The following is a 23,512-nucleotide window of genomic DNA, read 5'->3' as shown; positions in this document are numbered from 1 at the left end:
AAAAAAAAAAAGTGACAAAAACCCTTCCCTGTAATGTGTGCAGCAAATGAAAATACTACTGTACTTGTGGGCACTTTCAGGCACGAAAAATAAAATGGTGTTGGAGCGCAAACAGTGCCGAATATAATATAGCACAGCAGCAGCTCACTTCACCGCAGGATCTGCAGCTCTCACTTGCACTGAGCGCGTTTCGCGCTTCCTCAGGAGCTGTATGTGTTTGCACTCCAACAACGTAACAGTTATATGCTACACACCATAAGTAAATAATATTAAGTGATACAATTACCGGTGCTCCGGGTCCAGGGAAAACCTGTTAGTAATTCATTGACTGCAGGGAAAGAAGAATTTTTTTTTTTTTTTTTTTAAAGAGTGAATTAGGGCACTACGGATTTCTTCTGAAATGTTGGAACAATAAATTAGTTTATAGTAAGTCCGTAGTGCCCCGATTCACTGCTTTTTTCTCTGCGCTCCAACAACGCCATCTTTATCTTAATAAGACTGAGACACACAGTCTTTAGAGGTTGGAGCTGCATTTGTTTTCACAAAGAACACGATCAGTCACCACTTACTGCATGTTATTTTGGTCACTAACATTGTAAAATATTACTGTCCACGTTATCACAGAGAGGGCTTCTTCTTGCTTTTCTGCATTTGTGAGCCACATTCATATGGCTCAGACAGATCTGTAGCCCTGCCTTTCCTCATTATCTCTTTGCATGCAGAGCTTCCACTGCAGCCACACGTGGTACATTTATTTGCCGTACACTGTATGGTGGAATGTTGTCACTTTCCCTCCCTCCCTCCCCCCCCCCCAACCCCGCTCTATAACTTATGTCTGAAAAAAAAACGTGTAAAAGCTCCAAGAGTGACGGTCAATGCTGCTAAGGAGCAGCCATAAGTCATGAATGTTCATTCAGTTAATGGAGTTTGACACCGGAACATGCGGGTTAAAAGGGTACACAGTCAATGTAGGAAGACAGGGGAGGCAAGGAGGGCTTTTTCAAAACACTGTGGGGACAATACATGAGAAGGTAACTCACTAAGTCTCCCTCGGTTAGCCCCGGCTGCGCCAGGTGTGGAGTACACGCTACTCACGATCAATCACCGCCTGGCTCCCTGGAAATCCAATGTAACCCTGACGTTCAGAGACGTCTCCCTGGAACATCCGGTGGTGAATGTAGATCCTCTCGTGGTAGCAAAGTAAACAGGTAAAGATCAGTATCCATCCGCTCCGTGAAAAAATTGTAGGACTCACCAGCAAAGAAGTTAAAAACCAATTTATTAGACTACATAAAAAACAAATAAACAAACAGTACAAAGTACTCTCCCACGCGTTTCACGGCCACTATGGCGCTTTTTCAAGGAGTTTGAAAGCTATAAACCCCTCTGAGGTTGCCAGGAGCAACCATGGATTTTCCCCACACATGCTGTGCAGTGAGTCAGCGTAGGCAGTGTCATCAGGCTGTGTGTCCAATTAGAGACACAGGGGTGGTGCTTACTGAAGCTACTTAGGCCTCGTTCAGGGTGCCAGCTGCAGGACTCGGAGGGAGGGCGGGAGTGAGGCAGTGCTGCAGTTTGCTGGGCGATCTGTGTTTATCCCCCAGCAGACTTTTCAGCGTTGGGGAGGGGGCGGGGTTACACACAGCAGGGTAAGTATCCAAGTTGCAGTCATGAAATCATTCTGAAGAATGATTTCATTGGCTGCCTAGGTCCCTGTGACGCTGCTGCAGCTCCAAAAAACGAAATTTTCGTTTATTGAAACTGTAGTCAGCTTCAACTCCTGGCTTCGGAGACAGGGCGGTTGCTACCCTGACAACCAGTATTCAAATTGAATACTTTGTTTCTCACGGCAGCACGCACAGCAGCACGCCCTCCCTCCGAAGCCAGCACCCTGAACGAGGCCTTACTGCATAGCACTTCCTGATTTAGTCAGTCTGTTCCTACCGTGAGAAGGGCAAGGTTACCTATACCAAGCTGTCAGGGCTCTGGCAGGCTTGATGCCTCCCTCCAGGGAGCGAGGCGTTAACCAATACCTCCTACCCTAAAAGAGGTTAGGGGAAGAGCAAGAACCACTCTTGGTGCCCTTGGTTGGGAGTGAGTTCAGGGACATCTTAAGGGTGGGCACCCTAAGAAGAACTGCTGTGATTGTGGCTGCTGAATCCAGGAACCAAATAAAGCATCCTGACCTTTTATAAAATACCTCCTGCCTGAGACGGAAGTATATTGGGAGGAGGGAGACGTGTTCTTATGCAGATACTTCACCCATACAGCTGGGGGCTGCACAAGATGGAGGCGCTGCACCTGTGAGTAGAATTTGGGCAAGACCACAGAAGCCTGTCCAGTTATTCCCCATGCCATTGCGGGAGACTCAGGGCCCCCCTGTTACCAGCAGGTATGCACCGCTCACACCGATGTAACCAGAGCAGTATTTCCCCTAGGAGACCCTATGTGCGATTATGGGGGGGGGGGGAAATTAGGGTTACAGTTATATACATGGGGGTACAGAGTATCTCTACTTTATATATCAAAACCCTACTGGGGAAATTAGGACAGTATAGAAGATCTTGATTAGTGAAAAACATGTTTAAAGAAGCATATATCCCACCCAACAATGTCTTCCCCCCCAGCCCCCTGGGTGGGAAGCAGGCATTCTCTGGAGCTGAACCTCATTAATTTCAGCTCTGGGGACCCCCTACTTCCCAAGATACTTACCTTAGTAGTGGGTGCCGGTAGCAGCTCCGCAGGTTTAAATGTCCCAGTCACACGGGCCAATAGGAAGCCACAAGTGATGACATCATAGCTTCCTATTGGCCCACATGATGCTGGAGCTTTAAATCCGCCATTTCGATAGCCCAACACCGGGGGTGCTACCTGTACCCCCTACGGAGGTACCTCAGGAAGCTGGTGGCCCCCAAAGCTAAAATTAACGGGGTTCAGCTCTGGAGACACCCCAGCTTCAATCCTAGAACTGTATATAAAAAAATAAAAATAAAAAGCAGGATTATGGCTTTAATGCAGACAAACTCAAAAATCAAATATCCAGTAAACCTAAAAGTTCTAAACTCTAAAACGTGCCCTTTTGTTTCTAGAGGGAGTGTGTGTTTTGGGGGTACATGTGACATTCTCTTTATTTAGCAGACCCTAGAATCTGTCTCTTTTCTTTTTTTTATAGCATGTCAAACAACATCAGTACCAAGTATTACTGCGCAGTTAAATGTACTAGTCTTCAAAATAAATCATTCCAAACAACACCGCAAATAATAATGGAATACACACACACACACACACAGTTTCAAGCCCGCGAAAATGACCAAACCCTCAAAACATCAATATAAAAAAAAGGGGGGAAAAGCACACATCGGTGTGGAATCGCAGTAATGTTTGTCACTGTGGGGAAAAATCATTATTTCTCACTCGGGGACGCTCTGCAGATTGGGGTGAATTAAAAGATCCAGTTCCATTAGCAGCAAAGTGACCTAATAACAGGAATAGATGTTTCAAATAAGTATTTCAAACAAATTAGCCTTTTAATGTTTGAGAACATTGTGCCCTGAAGGTTAGAGCAGGGTTTACAGTCCTTATCACTTCCTTATCCTGCCCCTATTCCTAACTGGTCCCTAAACAGAGTGGGGACATGCATACATCTTATAACCTTTTCTTCGTATCGGAGGGAACATTTTTTGACAATCAATCACCCTCACAAAAGAAAACATTTCAAACTTAAAACAAAAAAAAAACGATGTAAAAATAATAATACCCGTCTACATTAACAAACCCGCTACTGACTTTTCACTTTGGTCTGATGGCGGGCTGCACTTTTAACCCTTCAGCTGCCAGAGGGAGCTTGCAGCAACAGGGTTCAATTCTTAATTTTTTTTCCTTTTTTTCTTCCCCCGACACTAAAAGTTGAAGGGGAATTGCATACAGATACTCTGCATCATTATACATTGCAGCATTATCATTACTTATTTTAGGAAGAGTTCATATTCTTTCCCTTAGCACTTCTGCTGCCTAAGGAGGTGGGGGGGGGGGGGAGGGGGAAGGGGCTACCATGTTTTCTGGCAAGCAAAGGGTTACACATAAAATGACACCAGACAGTGAAAGGGTTAACAAGGAAAGGTATCACCTATTACTCTGATCAGCAGAAGAACCCCCACTGTGCAACAAGCTGCCATGACTTTTCCCATCCACAGAGAAGATGGGGGGTTGAATCTGCATTTTGAGCAAGCAGCTGAAGCCTGTGTCTCCCACTGTATATAATGTATACACGCTGAGCCAGGCAGCTCACTACCTGGCTAGTGATCAGATCTTAACCTGGTCATGTCTAACATATGATGAAGGGGACAGAAAGCCGAGATCTGCCCGTTATACATGACACATGGAGAGGAGCTGCTCTGTTACTTGGTAGCCAGCCTGCATGGAGAGATTATGAAGCACAGAACACATACCCTTCTGACGTGTGCCCTTGAGCGGAGACTGGGCTCCTCTGTGCTGACTTCTCCTGCAATCCCCTGACCTTTGGTTGCAGCAGCCCTGTGAGTGACTGGTGGCTGTGCTGTAATTCAGGAGGTGTTATATATATCAGAGTATGTCCATCCCACAGAGGGAGGTGGCCTGGGGCTGCAGGGATTGATTAGACCTTGTTTTTGGGCACAGTGCTTGCCAGTAGATACAGAATTCACCGCCTCTGTGTATCTCACTAAATACCTTATTTAGAACTGATAATGTCTTTATGTATATTCAGTTTTCCATTCACAGTGATGGTTTCATTTTTTTTTTACATTTAATTGTGCATTCTTTTAGGTATACAGTATTTATAATGTCCCTCTCTGATTGCAACAGATTGGAGCGTGTGCTGCTGCTAAACTGTACTCTGCAGAAAGGACAAAGAAAGCAGGCACACTAAATGTGTCGTTATTAGCTCATTAGACATTTATTGTACCATTCGGTTTGCCTGCTTTTCTCTCTCTCGCTTGCTCTCTGACTCTCGCTCGCTTGCTCTCTGACTCTCTTTCTCTCGCTCTCTCTGACTCTCTTTTTCTCGCTCTCTCTGACTCTCTTTTTCTCGCTCTCTCTGACTCTCTTTTTCTCGCTCTCTCTGACTCTCTTTTTCTCGCTCTCTCTGACTCTTTCTCTCGCTCTCTCTGACTCTCTTTTTCTCTCTCTGACTCTCTCTTTCTTTCCCTTTCTCTCTTTCCCTTTCTCTCTTTCCCTTTCTCTCTTTCCCTTTCTCTGACTCTCTCTCTGACTCTCTCTCTCTTTCTCTGACTCTCTCTCTCTCTCTCTCTGACTCTCTCTGACTCTCTCTCTCTCTCTGACTCTCTCTCTCTCTGACTCCCTCTCTCTCTCTCTGACTCTCTCTCTCTCTCTCTCTCTCTCTGACTCTCTCTCTCTGACTCTCTCTCTCTCTCTCTCTCTGACTCTCTCTCTCTCTCTCTCTCTCTCTCTGACTCTCTCTCTCTCTCTGACTCTCTCTCTCTGTGACTCTCTCTCTCTCTGTGACTCTCTCTCTCTCTGTGACTCTCTCTCTCAGTCTCAGACTCTCTCTCTCTCTGGGGCCTATGCAGAGAGCAGCGCTATTTCGAAATTCGCCATTTTTTGGAGAAAATCGCGCAGAAAGCAGCAGAAAATGGCGAGTTCCGAAAAACGCGCCAATTTTTCATTTCTATTTGTAAAACTCGCCTCGCGGCTGGCGAGAACCTCAATCTCGCCAGTTTTAAAAATATCCTAATGCAGAGAACCGCGAACGGCATCTAGCGGCTGTTCGCGCCAATAAAATGGCGCGATTGTCTCCTTTTTGCCTCGCCAGAAAAAATTGGCAAGAAGCTGCCGCTCGCGGCCATTGCAAAGGGAAAAAAAGGCGCTAATTTGTTTTTACACGTTTCTGAAGCGCGCATCTCGCCAATTTAAACTCGCCACACGCATCCATGTTAAACATAGCAGAATTCGCACTTTTCTGCATATGGAGAATAAAACTCTCCAAAAAAGCTACTTTTTAATAAATTCGCCAATTTTAAAATTCGCTGCTCTCTGCATAGGCCCCTCTGACTCTGTCCCTCTCTGACTCTGTCCCTCTCTGACTCTGTCCCTCTCTGACTCTGTCCCTCTCTGACTCTGTCCCTCTCTGACTCTGTCCCTCTCTGACTCTGTCCCTCTCTGACTCTGTCTCGCTCTGTCTCTCTCTGCCTCTCTCTGTCTCTGTCTCTCTCTCTCTGTCTTTCTCTCTCTGTCTTTCTCTCTCTGTCTTTCTCTCTCTGTCTTTCTCTCTCTGTCTTTCTCTCTCTGTCTTTCTCTCTCTGTCTTTCTCTCTCTGTCTTTCTCTCTCTGTCTTTCTCTCTCCACTCCTCTCTCTCTAATTTATTTTTAAACGATGCGCAGGTCTTCCACAAAGGTAAGAAATGTTATTGCAGAATCAAAAGATCGCCGTTTCCTCACATGGACCCTTACCAAGATACTACAAAAGTGAAGTGTACGGATCTATATTATTTGTTATTTATTTGATTACCACATGTATTATTACTGTGAAGCGCTATGTACATTAATGGCGCTATATAAATAAAGACATACAATACAATCTATATACCATTCTATGCACACCAGAGTGGACAGCAAATGAAGGCACTTGAAATAAAATACTGTTTGCTATGAAACGCCGGGCACTAGAGGTACTGCCACCTAGAGACTAAACATGATATTACCAGCAGTGAATAGCAGTCTTGTTACTGATCACTTAATGTCCAAAGAAGTGTAACTGCAAAATAATATATAAATAAAATATAGATGTAACCCCCTCCACTTTTAGCTCTCAGACTCATGACTATTGCTGAGGCGGGGGTCTGAGACCCTATTGATAACTTAAGGGCCACACATGGCTTATGGTCAGACTGCGGGAAAATTACAGACACAGCGATATGGGTGATATGACAGGTTTACTGTACCCCTAATAACTCGGGCAAACTGAGCCACAGCAGAGGATCACTACATACAGTATGCAATTATAACAAACCCCACGCTGCTTTAAATTAGTAAATTAGTAAATTAGTTAGGGTATATTGGCTTTGTGATGGTGCCAGTACACCCTGGGAGCTTGTTGTGTACTAACTGTTGCAGGCCTGTACTTTGAAATGGGTGCTTCGGTACGGCTGTGCTTTGTAGCCATTTAGGGTCCTACAAATATAGTGTAGCCAGGACTGGTTTCTGGCTACCAATCTGCCCTTCTCCTGGCAGTAAGCCCTGGTAAGAGCAGGCCTGCCAGGAGTAATCATGCGTTTTCCCCACCCCCAGCAGCTTCAGTGAGTCACAGGGGAGGCGGTGCGACTGAGTACGAATCTGTTACTACCCCAAAGTCTTTTCTCTCCTCCACAACACCGCAGGAGACTCAGATCTACTGTGAGCCAGCAGGTATGCACCACCCCAAGTAACAATGCAATCTTCCAGGGGTGGGTGGGAAACATGTGTTACATTTGGAGGCGCTGCTGAGATCAACAAGACAGCCTTTCAGTGAAGCAAAACTGAAAGATAATGAGGGTACGCTTCCAGAGCAAGTGCTGAAAGAAGGTGTAGCCAGGGGGAGAGAAACCTTGCAAAGAACAACCTAGACAGCCCTATCAGGTGAATGGTCTGGAGACATAAGGCTTTTGCTGTTCTAAGTCGCCATGAGGCGGGTAGTCGGGATGCCTAGGGGGTGCCCTGGTTAACTTAGTTAAAAGGACCTCTGGATAGGATCCGCGATACTGGCAGCCAAAAGGGGCAGCGTAAGAGTACTGTATAGGGAAGAACCCAGAGTACTACCAGCCAGTAGCCAGAGTATGGAACCACAGAGTACTTGTACTGGACTGCAATTGTTTGCAGAGTACTGCAGAAGGAGTTTTGCCTAGCCTGGGGTTTATTGATGTTCCACTTGTCAGTGACTACCATGTGCTGCAGATGTACCAGGAGAGCGGGCTCCCTACAAAATCGTGGGGGTCTCATTTCACAAAATCACTTTATTCCACTCAAAATGGAGGTTGCTCGGCAGGGGAGTGCACCTCGTGGTCTGTGTGATCTAAAATGGCGGATCCCAACGAACTGGGAGACCGCATGGACAGTTTGCAGAAAGTTGCAAGCTTTCCTCTGCAAAGCATGTGTGGGGCTCGGCGTGAACATAGAAGCTGCGCACACCTACTCTGTGACTGGCTCAGAGCAGAGCCGAAGTAAAGCCTTGCTGCTGTGTGCCCCTCCTCTAAACTCCACCATAGGGAGGGGGTACAGTGAGCACCAATTAGAAAGCTCTATCTACACTGAAGGAGGAGCCGGATGCGAGCTGCCGCATCTTCAGTTCCTCGGAGCTGGTGAACAAGACAGAGCCCTTCTAACAGTGCTGCTGCTCGAATTTGCCTTAACCACATACAGAATGGCTGAGTGTCGCCTAACTCCATATCAACTTCCAGGAGGCTTCCTGGTAGTGGAGGCAGGGGTGCCCAATGCTACATCCAATTGACAAAACATATAAAGTAATAAGTATAAAGTTTAAATACTTCAATAATAATAATATTTACTTGGTTATTTAATTAAACCCTTTGGCCAAAGCATCATAAGCCTGCATACCACGTCAAGGTATAACCAAAATTAATGCAGGTCCTACACTACAGTGAACCCTTCCTTTTACCTGTGTATGAGGGGAAAGAACCATAGTAGATCCTGTTCTTTGCAGCAAAGTGAAAAGACCTCCCAAGTTAAAAAGGTGAGGAGGAGTGAGCTCTGGGGGGAGGTGCCACCAACCTCCATACAACTGTTACCAGTCCTGGTAGTAGAGATAGCCGGTCAAGAATTTCTGTGGTGCCTGAGCTCCCAATGCAGGACACCCAGAGGGGGTTGTGTTTCACAACATCTGAGGAAGCCGTTAAGACACAGAAGGTGAAACATGTAGGTTTTTTTTGACCCTCTGAGGATCCCGTAGCCGGGGAGGAAGAGCCCTGTCCCCCGTGAGCCACCGTACACCAGCAGCGTGCGTAGACGCGGAAGTGCCAACGACGGCGCCATTGACCACGAGAATCGGAGGATACGAGCCAGAGGCGCGGGGCTGTACATCAAAAGGACTCTCCACTCTGGTGAATTTCGGATGACCCAGAGAGGTGTGAGTGTGCCCTTATAGCACTCATTGCGTTTTTGAGATTGGGAAAATGTGAGTGTGCCTTTCTAGGACCCTAGATACCACTTAGCACAACTTATAACAATAGGTAACCGATGTTTGTATTGCTGCGGTACTGGCCCTCGGTGACTCTTTCTCAGTCCCGGTGACCCAGTTGATGGGTCGCTGCAGGTGCCGACACAGCGTTGGAATCGTTGTGACTACTGATGTATTTATAGGCGGATGCATGTTACAGTACTTCGCAAAGACGGTGTAAATCGTGTGTACTGAATAGTGTGCTCCTCTGTGGTGCACTGGAGCACTGACTATACAGTGCTTAATGTATCTGCAATTTGGTGGGCCAAGCCCATTTCTAACGATAACACATTAGTCAGACAGGCAAGTTTTACCTTCGGGCCTCCTGACTGGGAAAGGTGGTGAAAAAGTCCAAAGGCAGGGTGCTGTCCACAGAGGTCCAGCGTGTGTCCTGGATCAGAGAGTCCAGGTGTTGTTACTTCCTGGATCAGAGAGTCTCTTGCAGTGAGCTCTCTAGACTTTTTATAAGTCTCTAACGAAGCAGCTGAGGAGGCTAATAAAGCCAGGCAGCTCTGGACTTAACCAGTTCAGGGCTGTCTCAGGCTCTGAAAACATTTTTCCCCTGCACCATTATCTGACAGGGGATCCACCCTGTTACACATAGATTATTCCAAAACTCAAGACAAGCTTTGACAACTGGTCCAGATAATCCATCTCATGGCTGGGTAGAATTTACGCCTTAAAAATTACTCTCCTCCCAAAAATTCTCTACCTATTTAGAACACTACCCATACCAGTTTAAACCAAAAGATATGGAAAAACCTACAAAAGAGAATGTACCATTTTATATTATATGAAAGGGAAAGCGACCGACAAAGTGTTAATATGTCCACGGACTGAGGCAGAACTGGATGTCCCATGTCTGCAGACATATTACTATGCGGCACAGACTGCATAGCAGGCAGCCTGGCATACTGTCCACTCTACCGTTAGGTGGGTAGAAATAGAAAATTATTTTGCAAATCTCTTAGAAAAAGCTCTAATTATGTGGCTCCCCTCAAAAAACAAGAGTAATTTTACTCGAGGCTTTACCTACAATAGCACACTCTTTAAAAATCTAGGATAGGGTGGGCCTTACCAGGGGACTGACAGGTGGTTAGGAAAGGATTTGTGTGACTGTCCCTTTAAAAATGAGTACAAAAATCTCTATTTTGCTGCTTCTTTGTTCGTATTTATATTCCTGGACGTTACTTTCATTTTTGCACCCGGACTTGCAAAGAAAAATAAAAGTAGCGCTAATCCCTAACTTAATAATAATAAATTTAAAAATATAATAGTGTTCATACAAAAATAAATGTAACTTGAGGAGTCCAAAATGGTATACTCAAGTCCAGCTGCCAGAGTCCAGGAGAGAGTACCACGTCCCTCCAAAATGTGAGCAAGAAAGAAAAGATGTTCTCCAGCGCGGTGAATCAAGTATACTTGTTGAGCATAAATTGGGTAAATACAGAAGAAAACAACAATGTATTAATAAAGGTTATTAACCTATTTAGACATTTTGAGTTGAATTCATGCACTTACAGATTAATGTAGTTTGTGATCTATAAACTCATTTCCACGGAGTTTAAAGGTCAATCAGATAGATGAGGCTAGATCTCAGCTTATTCACGATATTGACCGATATAAACAAAAAAGAGAAAAAAATCATGGTACAGTAGATTTATTACACTAGACTGGATTAAACATTGTTGTTTTCTTCTGTATTTACCCAATTTATGCTCAACAAGTACACTTGAGTCACCGCGCCAGAGGACATCTTTTCTATCTTGCACCGGGTACTTGACCTTGTGTTGTTCACAGTTTTATGCAGATGACCTTCACCCACCTCCTATTATAGCCAATCCAGTATCAACAAAAACACATATTTGCACACGTTACTAATTCTATTACAAGATGAAGATTCTATCCTCCTATCAGACACTAGCATGCATCAAAGATGTGTAACACAGTCTCCCCCCCCCCTCCCCCTCCCCCTCTGGGAGATCCACTCTTTTGTTACCGTGTGATGCTGAGGCATACCTGTAGGTTCAGGAGAGCTGAGCTGATCTGCGATGTAGTGGAGATCAAGACAGGCTTAGATTCTTCTCTCTTATTCTCACTGGTGCGTAGTGCCTGCAGCAGTAGTGGGCTCCAAGGAATTCGGAGGTCAGCCCCCACTATTGCACTCTTTCTCCCCCTGCCCAAGGACTGATACTCAGACAGGGTATATTCTGAACATGGTCTTTATTGGGTGGCATACACTGCAGATTTCTCACAGCGATGCAGGGTCTCAGAGGCTCCATACCTCTGTATGGTGCTTTACCCCTGGTAGTATAGGGCAACACTGGGGCTGAGTCTGATGTTCCCTCAGTCCAAAAACTGAGGGCGAGCACGCTCATCCTGCCATAGGAGAGACTGACAGCTCTCTGCTTTCTCTCTTCCAGAGCAGAAGCAGGACTAGCTCTAAATTTGATAGTCCCCTAATTAGAATAGGAGGGGCGGGCTCATGATCTATACCTATTCCTGATAGGCTTACACAGGCCATGAGTCACCACCTTACTCCTGTCCATCGTTGAGGAGCATGGGTGGGGAACAAACCCATAGAATTAACCGGTTACTGCCTGCAGCTAACAGGACTTACATAACAGGACGGGGAAAGAAAGGTAGAATATACATACCATTATAGCCTGGCCTTCGGCAGCTATGTATTCTTCTGGGCCTTTCCTCTGTCAGTCCTGTTAGAACAGGCAGTGGAAAGGTTAATTCCTTCAGATGGCCTGTTTTGCATTTCAGCTCTGAATATGTAGCAATATTCAGGGGCAGACCTAAGCAACATTTGAATGTGTTAATCCAAAGGGTGGATATGGGTTGGAACATCCCCTTATGTGTGTGAGCCAATCGGTATCCAGCTTTGAGTTGTAATGATTCAAAGCTAGAGACACTCCCTGAGGATATTCAAATTGAGACATACTCCCAAATTCAGTTAGTGATCAGTTAGTCTAGAGAGAGAGAGCTGAGAGAGATAAGAAGCTAAGAAGAGGTCTCCCCCTCTTGCCCCCTGGGTAAGGAGGGGGGGAAATCAAGCTGCCATGAGCAGAGAGGCAGAGATTACACCATGCCTGTGATATCATGCTGTATGCTGTCTGCACATCTATGCTGAATAAAGATCCACAGAAAGGAAGCTGCTGTGTGTGTCCCTGTTCCTGTGTATGGAGAATGGAGTGTCAGTGGGGGTCTCTCCTCTGGAGACCCCAGGGGATCCCTGCTGGCTGGAGGCACTGTGCACCCTGAGAGAACAAGGTAACCTGTCCCACTCCACACCTCCTGTCCCTTTCCTGGGCTCTCCCCACAACACCGCGGAGCACTCAGCCCTCCTGTTTACCAGCAGATCACAGCACCCAAACCACTCAGTGACCAGAAGGAGTGTACCCCCCAATCTCATGTCGGGTGAGGTCATAGAAGGGTTACAATTGGAGGCGCTGCTGAGAGATGAGGACTGCTCCCCAGGACAGTACAGGTTTTTCAACGACAGAGGACCATGCAGCAGTTTCAAAGACTCTGTATGCAGCACAGAACAGCAGCCATAGACTCTGCCGTGAGGGAACCCCTCCTTGAAGCTCCCCAAGGGAGGGGGTTACCCTAATTAAGAAGACCTTGCTGTGGGACCATTCCTGGTGGCTATGCAACAGGGAGCGTAAGTCTTTACATGCACTTCAAGGGGACAGAGGTTGCTCTATGATTGTGTAGGACCCTCTGTGCCTCCAACAACTTACCAAGAAGAAAATAGGGGTCCGGTTCCTGAGGCTTCACCAGGGAGCTGGCTGCCTATTAATGGCATTGCAGCAGGGGCGACTGACCTGAGGCATCCCCAGGGAAGTGTGGCCACCCTCCTGTACCCACAGCGGAGAGTGAGGGGGACAGGGAACTCTGGGGATTACGCCTATGACCCCTGTGCACCCCATCTAAGAAGAAAAGGGAGACAGGTCCCTGAGGCTTCACCAGGGAGCTGACGGTCCCTTAATGGCACTGCAGTTGGGGCGACTGACCTGAGACGTCCCCAGGGAAGTGTGGCCACCCTCCTGTACCCACAACGAAGTGAGAGGTAAGGGGACAAGGACTACATGGGAAATGTCTGTAGGCCCCTGTGCACCCTGCAGTAAGAGTTACTGCGGTCCCTGTGTGAGGCGTTCCCTGATGCTACCCCAGGGTGCGTGATACTCAAAGATTACAGGGACAGATATGTATTTGTGGCTCCTGAATGCAAACGGAGACCCCACTTTTCTGGACTGTTATATCTCAATCTGGTGTTTACTGCTCCTACAGGGATGCCATGTATTTTTGTGCTCTCAAAATGGCGGCTCCAGCTCACTGGGGGCCGCATGGACTCTCTTTGTGCTCAAAATGGCGCTTCCCGCCTTACCAGGGAAACCATGTGCTGTTCTGCAAGGATTTCTGCATTTTGCAAGCTTGTGCTGCTCTTCAGCTTGCAAGAAAGTGCGGGAACTGTTCAAACCCCTCCCCCTTTGCTTGCTCTGATTGGACTATCCTATCTACCAGGGGGAGGAGCTAAGTGTGTTCCACGGAGCTACAGGAAGTGAGGAGCCAGATGCACTTCCACTTTAAACACTGGTGGTTATGTCTGCCAGGCTGCCCTGCTTGCTTCACTATGAGAGACTGGGCCTGTGTGCTGAGAAGCCTGTCAGCAGCACAGAGGCTGATGACATCACTGAGGTCTCTACCATTACCTCCACCGTACCCGAGTATGCTGTGGAGCTGTCAGTTCCAGTAACTGTTGCTGGTGCCTTCCATCTGACCCACGCTGCCAGCGTGGGTGCTACACCACAGAGGTATCGGCCGATGCCTCCAATGTACCCGAAGCTGCTGGGATCCGCCCTGCTGCTACAGATGGCGGTGAGCTGCTTGTTCTGTCTACAGATCCCTGCTGGGATCAAGCCCAGAAAGCTGCAGAGCTGTAGCTGCGGCGTCAGCAGGAGAAGTGCCGGCCGGCACCACCCCTGATGACTGCATCAACTACCGTTGCTACTCCACCACTGGGAGCTAAGATGGCCGCCGAGTCGCCCGGCTGGGTGAGCTCCAGAGAGATCCAGGCCGCTCCGGTGAGTACTACTCTTCCGGTTGATCCTTTCCTCCTGACATGCAGGGAATGGAAGAAGTCCCAGGAGGCCCTTCAAGCCCAGGCGCTGGCTGAAGCCCGCTGCCATAAGAGCAGAGGGAGGGGAAAAATGAACTTGACCCAGGACTGTGCCATTGCTCCTCCCAGGGAGTTCACTGAACATGCCCCCCAAAGCCCGCTGCCATAAGAGCAGAGGGAGGGGAAAAATGAACTTGACCCAGGACTGTGCCATTGCTCCTCCCAGGGAGTTCACTGAACATGCCCCCTAGAGACTTTGGTGCTGGCCCCTTGTCACCGGAGGCCCCAGTCCCTTAGTCTTCTGCCCCGCATTCCCCATCCATCACCAGTCCCAAGGTGCGACCCTTGACCCCCAGACCCCCTTCCCCTGGAAGTCCCTTGGCTTGATTTGGACAATCTGATGTATTCTATTACTGCTGTAGTAGTAGAATTTTTTCTATTCAGTCCTGTATTTCAATGTATCTGTGTAATGCAGTGTATGCCGTTATGTTATGCTGGAATGTATAGGAGGTAATGCATTTCAGCTCATGTAAATTCACAGGTGTTGCACAGTATGGTAAGGGTTCTATCTACTGTAGTCCAAGCCGGGACGGTTGGAGTTTTACCAGAGGGAATATATAGCCTGGCCTTCGGCAGCTATGTATTCTTCTGGGCCTTTCCTCTGTCAGTCCTGTTAGAACAAGCAGTGGAAAAGATAATTCCTTCAGTTGGCTGGTTTTGCATTTCAGCTCTGAGTATGTAGCAATATTCAGGGGCAGGCCTAAGCAACATTTGAATGTGTTAATCCAAAGGGTGGATATGGGTTGGAACACCCTCTGATGTGTGTGTGATCCAATCGGTATCCAGGTTTGAGTTGTAATGATTCAAAGTTAGAGACACTCCCTGAGGATATTCAAATTGAGACATATTCCCAAATTCAGTTAGTGATCAGTTAGTCTAGAGAGAGAGAGCTGAGAGAGATAAGAAGCTAAGAAGAGGTCTTCCCCTCTTGCCCCCTGGGTAAGGAGGGGGGTGAAATCAAGCTGCCATGAGCAGAGAGGCAGAGATTACACCATGCCTGTGATATCATGCTGTATGCTGTCTGCACATCTATGCTGAATAAAGATCCACAGAAAAGGAAGCTGCTGTGTGTGTCCCTGTTCCTGTGTATGGAGAATGGAGTGTCAGTGGGGGTCTCTCCTCTGGAGACCCCAGGGGATCCCTGCTGGCTGGAGGCACTGTGCACCCTGAGAGAACAAGGTAACCTGTCCCACACCACACCTCCTGTTCCTGTCCTGGGCTCTCCCCACAACACCGCGGAGCACTCAGCCCTCCTGTTTACCAGCAGGTCACAGCACCCAAACCACTCAGTGACCAGAAGGAGTGTACCCCCCAATCTCATGTCAGGTGGGGTACCATAGAAGGGTTACACCATGTTACAGATGTATTACTCTATCCAATCCAATGTTATCAAATGTATGCTACGCCCCTGTAAGGCAGAATATATTGTTTGCAATATTATTTAGTCGTGTGTATACTTCTGGTATAGCTCACATCTGCTACATAGTAAACCAGCTGATAAACGGTGGTTGTGTGTCTTCTGTTCCTACAGTATATTCTTTAACAGTTACTCAGGCATGCTACCGATAACAGGCAATCCTGACTTCCTCCCAGGCCAAAAAAACAAACAATTCTCATGGTTGTCCAACAAAAACTTCACCAGAGCACAGAACCTTATGTCTGGTTCCAGGGTAAGGTCCTTTGCAAGCCCATGCGAATCCTGCCCAATACCCAATAAAGAATTTCTAAGATATGTACAAACACTTCCTCTCAAATCAGGATTCCAGACGACCACCCCAACAGAACACATCATTTGAGAGAACGTGCAGTTCAAACCCACTAGGGAAATGGCTCATATTTTCCCTCTACCTAATTATGCTCCCAAGCATGGGAGATATTGAACGGCACCATATTAGAAAGTGGGAAGAGGACATAAGGGAACAACTAGAACCACGAGGCTGGGCAGGTATTTGGGTCAACGGCTCCAAAATATTAATCAACACTTTAATAATAAAAGAAAACAGTTATAAGCTACTATATAGATGATCCCAGACAGCCATGGTTCATAAATATAATAAACAGCACTACACAAACTGCTTCTGGGAGTGTGACCGGATTGGTACAGTATATCACATATGGTGGCAGAGCCCGAAGATAAAAAAAATCTCCGGGACCAGGTGTTTGGGCTCATAAGCAAGACACTAGAAACGTTGATAACCCCCTCTCCATGGGCAGCCCATCTACACACAAAACTAGACAACATTACATTTAGACACAATAGATTAATAAATCATATTGACTCGGCTACTAGATGTGTGATTGTGGCTGCTTGGCTTGACCCAATACCACCACTGTCCAAGGTAATAGACACCATATGGCATATTTCAAGCCTAGAAAAGCTTACCGGAAAAATTGTGAAGTGCACTAATAATACAAATATTACATTCAAAAAGTGTATAACTTACGTGTAAAATGTGTGAATATAATTATAACTACTGTATTCATATTATTGATATGCTGAAAAATGAACCGTGATCAAAGTGAATAAATGCAATAACACTATGAACAAATTTGAAATATTATTGATTTATTAAGTGTTTAGAACAAATACAAATGTCATAAAATCAATCTAGTGAGAGTGATAAGTGGAGACGTGGGTGTATAGCACATACATTGACCCCTGAATTCATATGCTGCTCTTACGGACAGACAGACCAGTCTGTACATTTGAACAGAGAAAAGCACAAAAAGCGCCCAAAATCCAATGATCAAAATGCAATCAATTTACTGATCACAGATCTATTGAAATGGATAATAAAACACTATAAAAAGCACAGATCAGAACAGCAGATCTGTTTTTAACCATTTGGTTACCAGTTGGTATTGGACGAAACGGAGCAGGGTCCACTGAAATGGATTTCTCCACAAAGAATATTAGATCATTATGACCTTCAAGATACCATCATACAACCATGAATGTATAACCGTTGATTTTATTTGCTGTGCCCCCCTCCCCCCCCCCAACCCTGTAATGCCGATTTTACATGATGTACTCCTTCCTACTCCATACGCATCTTATTATTTTGTACCTCACCTTTTTCAAATAGAAAAAAACTTTCATTGAGAAAAAACAAGCAACGTTCCATCCTACGGGTGGGGTGGGTCTGTTTTTACACCCCATTTTTTTTTACATGTGGGAACCTGGGGTCCTCAAGAGCTAAGCCTCACTATTTACACATCCAGGGACCCCCCCCCCCCCCCACCCCCAGTTACCCAAATATTTACCAGATATAGTTCCAGGGTGTATCTCCCACCAGCAGAAATAAAATGGCTGTTAAAAAAAAAATGGATCCATAGTGCAGAATTAGAGTTTTTTTTTGTTGCTAACAGTATAAACAGACTTTTTAGCATTTACAAGTACTTCCTGTTTAAGTTGGCAGGCGATTGTGACGCAGGTTCAACTATATTTTTGGCGCACAGATACAATTTTTGAAGCGCATATCATTTACATCTGTGCATTCCATTTCGTTGCACCAAGATTTTTTTTTTTTTTTTTTGACTAAAAAAGCATTTTTAACGCATAACAGTTTTCTCCTAATGGGACTCAAAACGCTTCACAATGACAATATTGTTAGAGAGTTATTTTGAAAAGCATCTAAACATCCCACGTTTGAGGCTATACAGACAAGGGCTCAGCATAGCCTGAAACGTGGCATGTCCAGATGCCGTTCAAAATAAATCTGCAAAGATTTCATCTACTTCTCCAAGTGTTTATTGAGGCGTCACTGATCGCACTCATAACTGTGTCCTCATGTAGCACATTTTCCCCCAACCTAAGTGAGATCTTAGAGCTACCGTGTATTCTGGGGCAGTGCATACCTGTGAGGTTGAACTGAAGGCGCTGAGAACTCCACAATGGTATGGGGAGACATCAGGGCAGACTCTCAATACTGATCATTCATAGCGCAGCGCCTCCAGCCGGTGAGGATCCTAATGCAGCCAAGATGGTCCGCACTGGCAACTCAGATAGTGGCCCTGTCAAGTAGCCACAACATATGGGTTCAACTGGGTCTTTATTAGCAGCATACACGTAGTCATGACAGGCACATTCCCTGAAGTAGTAACCACAGGGCTTGGAGGCCCTGCAGGCCCCTTCTCAGCTCCTTTACCCCCTGATGGGATAAAGGGTAAGTGCTTCCCCTCCACAGGGGGAGGGAAGAGAGCCTCCTGACTTCTGGGAGAGTGTCAGCTTATGTACCCAAGGGGAGGGGCTTGTAACCCTGCCCCATAACAGGGCAGGTTCAATACTGACAGGCATCACATCATGGGGACCAGCCAGTATCCTCCCCACGGATGACACTCTGGTTGTTGTTAGGCCAGCCCCTGGATACAGCAATAGTATATACAGGCTGCAACAGGAAGCTAGGCCTCCATGATGGAGCTTATCCCCCACATTGCCTGTGTCTAACAGGACTTATACTGTTAGGGCCAAGGGAAAGATAATAGCCAGAGGACTAGGCTAACGTCATATAACTGCACTCTCATAAACGTAGTTCATGGGGGTGAAGAGAAGGAGCTGACAATCGTGTGCTCTTGAATTCTTATCATTCACGTGAACTCTGTACTTATCACAGCCATCTCCATAAATTGTGTTAATAATTAACAAAATATCATCATTGTATACAAGTCAGCAGTACTTTATTTATCTAAACAATGTTTCCTCTTGCATAACAGATTATTTATTCGCCTCCAACTACAGGGGAAAAGCGCATACCGGGTTGATCAAAGGGGGAACATCCTGTAGCTTTTAATAAGGTTTGTTTCTTGATATGTATTTTGTTATATTTGTGCTGCAGAACTGTACATATAATTTTCCCCGCCCTGAAGAGTTTGGAATGACTATTTTTTACTGCCTGGGGAACAGAGAAATAAAGTGACTTACCCAAGGTCGCCAACACTGGTCTTCAGCCAATTCAATAAACAGTGTTCATTTATTACCACTAAGCTTCTACTATAGCCAAGAAGACTGATAAATAGCTACAACATTTCTCTGTATAATCCCATTATGGCCTTCAGTAATTAACAATTTAGAGCACTGGGAATCCTTTTCTGAGAGGGGCTATCTTTATGGTAGGGATGAAGAGGGGTCTTCTGTGCTAGGGGGGAGCATTACTGAAGAATTGATTAACTGAGGAAGAAGTGGATAGACGGCTTGATAAAATTAAAGTAAATAAGGCACCTGGCCCCGATGGCATATATCCAAGAGTTCTTAAGGAGCTAAGTTCAGTAATAGCCAAACCATTACATTTAATATTCAAGGACTCCATTTCCAAAGGCTCAGTACCACAAGATTGGCGTAAAGCAGATGTGGAGCCTATATTTAAAAAGGGAGCTAGACCACACCCGGGGAATTACAGACCTGTAAGCCTGACGTCAATAGTGAGGAAGCGACTTGAAGGTTTAATATGGGATAATATTCAGGAATACCTAATCAAAAACAAAATTATTAGTAATAGTTAGCGGGCGTGGCTAATTGTATAAAACAAGAAACAAAGAAGTCCAGAGCAACATCCAATGTGACAAAAATACACAGTGAAATACCTATATATCTCTGGAAAAAAGGGTCATTTAGTTAACCCTTTGGCCAAAGTGTATAAGCCTGCAAGCCACTTTCAAGGCATGACCATAATATCGCAGGTCCTAACACTAAGTGATTAAAATCCTGATTTACCTCTATAATTAGGGGAAGGATGGTCCTGGCATTGAACCCGTCGCAACCAGCTGCAGATTTTTGGTCCTCAGGGATGACCTCTGGGATTATGTTATCTAAGGGGGAAAAGCATTATTTTATGCATTATTTTATGCAGAAATATTAGCAATTAGGAAAGACTAATATATATTTCCTGTGTGCCAATTTTTCGCGACTTTGGCTTTTTTTTTTCCACTAAAAAAAATGTGAAGGAAGCTTTCACAAATTAGCAAAAGTCATGAAAGTTGCAACTTCCTTTATACCATTGCACAAAAGTCTTAACAAATTCGCATGTACATTCAAGATCTAGACCTAAGCATCAATATATTTAATAACGTATTAAATATGAGACTTTGATACCAACGACAAAAAAAAGATGATTTGGAAAAGTGTATTGTATTATCAACATTTTGGATGGCGAGTAGTGTCTACAGGTTTGGAGAGGTTGAAGTTGAGTGATGGAAGACAATGCAGCTCAATAATGTGACTGGATTCCAGCACTCAACTACACAAATTCACTACTATGGTGAGAATAAGAAGACTTATTGTGTAACCCTCCCTGCCCGGCTTCCTAGGGAGGTTACGTCAGTGTGGTGAGTATATGGCTTCTCCGCATGGGTTACCATGACTCAGGGGCTGGAGTTCATGCGGCTGGGTCGATGAGGTAGCAAGGTTATTAAATAACGGGCGCCAGGAACTTTTATAGTACAACTGTCATTTATTCGTGCCCCCAAACACATGAAAGACATACACAAATACTTGTCTTGCTTCAGTGCCCACTCTTAACATTCGACTGGAGTGATTCCCAACCTTTTTTGTTTAGAGGAACCCTTTAAGTATTTCAAAAAATCTCGGGGGGACCCTATCTGGCTGACACATATTAGGTTCGACAGGGGTAAATCACAACATTTCGCACCTCATGAGCCCCCTCTATTTCCCACCACTACCCATGTATTTCTCTCCCCTCCTTCTCACTCTCTCTCCCCCCCCGCACCTTGCATGAATTTATCTACCCAGCATCTCACTCTTACTCCCTCTTTTCCTCACTCACTCCCCCTCTCCTCTCACTCCCCCCTCACCTTCTGTCAATTACCCCACTCTCACTCAGCCCCACAAAATACATACCAAAAAACCCCACCCACCTAAATACATATAACCCGACCCCACAATACATAATAAAAATACCCCGCCAATACATATTAAAAATGCCCCCGACAATACATTTTTAACAGACCCCCGCCGCCCCAATACATTTTAAAAAGACCCCCACCTCCTGAATACATTTTAAAAAGACCCCCACTGCCACAATACATTTAAAAAAGACCCCCACCCCCCAATACATATCTCCCCCAGCACCCCTCATCATCATCCTCATATCTCCCCCAGCAACCCTTATCCTCATTTTTGGTCACTACTGTAACCCTCTGACTGATTTGTGTCCTTGATGCTGAACATCTCTGTTTATTGCAAATTATGGTGCAATACTGTGGGGGGGGGGGGAAATGCTCTATAAGAGAAACAAATCCCATACAAAAACAGGGTATTTTTCTTTGCTAAGAACACTGCAAAAGGGTTTCTCCTCCCACGCTATCATCGCGCTTTCTCCTTGAGAAAGCGCTATGATAGCGTGGGAGGAGAACCCCTTTTGTTTTGTCCCCAGTAAGTTTTTTTAATATGTATGTAACACCCCTACCCTCCCCCCCCCCGGCAGCAGGGGGTAGGGTGTACATGTGTGAACAAAGTCCTGCTCCGCTCCCGATGGGATTAGAGTGTCAGCTCCTTGGTCAGTTACCTGTGATCTCAGGGTTCCCGTTGGCAGGTTCAGGCCTTGACTGTAATGGAGGGTACTTGGTGGGTTGGAGGACAAGATAAGAAATAGGGCGCCAGGATCTTTTGCAACTCACAGGTATTTTATTGTCAGGCACAACAGTTCCAGGCTTGCACAGGATCAATTATTATCATATAGAGCACAATACTTCATTAGACAGGTTCCTTGTATAATGCTCTCTTCAGGGCAAGTTCCCTCAGTGCCCCTTCCCATTCAGGATCAGGATCAGTACTTCTGGGTCAGTATATGCCTCTAGTCCACCACACACCTTTTGGCTTCCTATCTCCTAGCACACTGACTCACTATCTACTAGCTCAATAATTCACTCCTAACTCCTCAAGGGTCTCTCCCTTAACTGCCTGAGCTAATAAATAATAGTAATAATATTATCCCTTTTTAAGGGATAATGAGAACTGTTCCTTTTTAACTGTGCTAACTATGTCTCTCCACAGTTATAACTCTCATCTCCTTTTACTGTCCTAATCTTTACTGTCTCAAACAGCTAAAGGGGCAGAACTCCAAACGTAGGGCCTGTCCCTGAAGCAACCACAAACTGCGGCAATGGTAACAGTTATCTGGGGCCTATGGGGTTAACTGGCCTAGTGCAAGGGGATACTGCTCCCCTGCACCCTCACTCACCCAGCCCCCTGCTCCAACTGCCACTCTTCAAAAACTGTCATCTCTCACAGCTTCACTGGTTGCCTAGCAACATGTAACTGCAGCCTCGCTTAACTGTCCCTATTCAAAACTGCCAGGGCAGGCTCCCTTGCACTGAAAAGGCCTTAATTGCAAATGCAGCCACAGAATGACTAAGCCGCAGCATGTGACATTCCCCTGAGGCTCATGGGACTTGTAGTCCCTGTCTTGAGCCTTTCCCTATTAGCCGCCCTCGTGGGGTCCTACTGCGCTTGCGCGAGTTCTGCGCACGCGCAATCAACTACAAAATGGCGGCACCCTGCAAAGGGAGCCTCCGGCGACCGCTCGCCCTATCTATGGGCCGCAACTATCATGCACCTGATTGCTTCCCCCCCCCCCGGCAGCACCTCACCTCTTGCGCAGGTGCGAAGCTCCCTAATGGCCGCCGCTTATGCTATTCGTTCTGCGCATGCGCGGCCAATCGTACCATGGCCGCCGCGAGTCGTCCCGCGTATTTGGGAACCCTTCGAGCGTGCACACGCATAACAAACATGGCTGCACCCTGCAGAGGTAAATCCATATACAAAAGAAGGGGGAAGCAAAAAATAGTATAATACTGTCTTTAATTTTAAAAACACAAAGTATTCCACTTACATAAGTGCCTTTGTTTGAGAGAATCTGAGAGGGTGAATCAGTGATTACTAAGGAGCCCTTGTTGATGACATCCAGAGTGGAGGACAACTTTAATCAGCCCAGTACCTGCTGTGACGGCCGTGAAGCGGGGTCTGTTGCTGTGAATATCCTTGTCTGACCCTATGACCCAGTGTGGTCTGAATGCTCTCAAACAAAGGCACTTATGTAAGTGGAATACTTTGTGTTTTTAAAATTAAAGACAGTATTATACTATTTTTTGCTTCCCCCTTC

General features: G+C 45.9%; 1 protein-coding gene across 8 annotated transcripts in view; it reads right to left on the bottom strand.

Annotated features, from left to right (window-relative positions):
- The window catches only part of GDPD4 (glycerophosphodiester phosphodiesterase domain containing 4), a 108,704-nt gene extending 86,070 nt beyond the window's left edge, over positions 1-22,634 (bottom strand). For 4 of the 8 annotated variants that reach the window (XM_075592642.1, XM_075592644.1, XM_075592646.1 and 1 more), the window contains exons 1-2: positions 21,917-22,634; positions 20,107-20,201 (exon numbers count right to left, since the gene is read on the bottom strand). The gene's annotated coding sequence lies outside the window, so the exon portion shown is untranslated. Of the gene's footprint in view, positions 1-4,448; positions 4,556-19,794; positions 19,863-20,106; positions 20,202-21,916 lie in introns of those variants that run through there. The other 4 variants (XM_075592643.1, XM_075592648.1, XM_075592649.1 and 1 more) reach the window with 3 other exon arrangements.
- Positions 22,635-23,512: the final 878 nt, after the last annotated feature.

The sequence above is a fragment of the Ascaphus truei genome, chromosome 3 (genome assembly GCF_040206685.1).
Source record: "Ascaphus truei isolate aAscTru1 chromosome 3, aAscTru1.hap1, whole genome shotgun sequence".
In the NCBI taxonomy this organism is placed as follows: Eukaryota; Metazoa; Chordata; class Amphibia; order Anura; family Ascaphidae; genus Ascaphus; species Ascaphus truei.
Note: the sequence above shows the minus strand (reverse complement) of the source record. Positions and strands in the feature narration are given on the sequence as shown.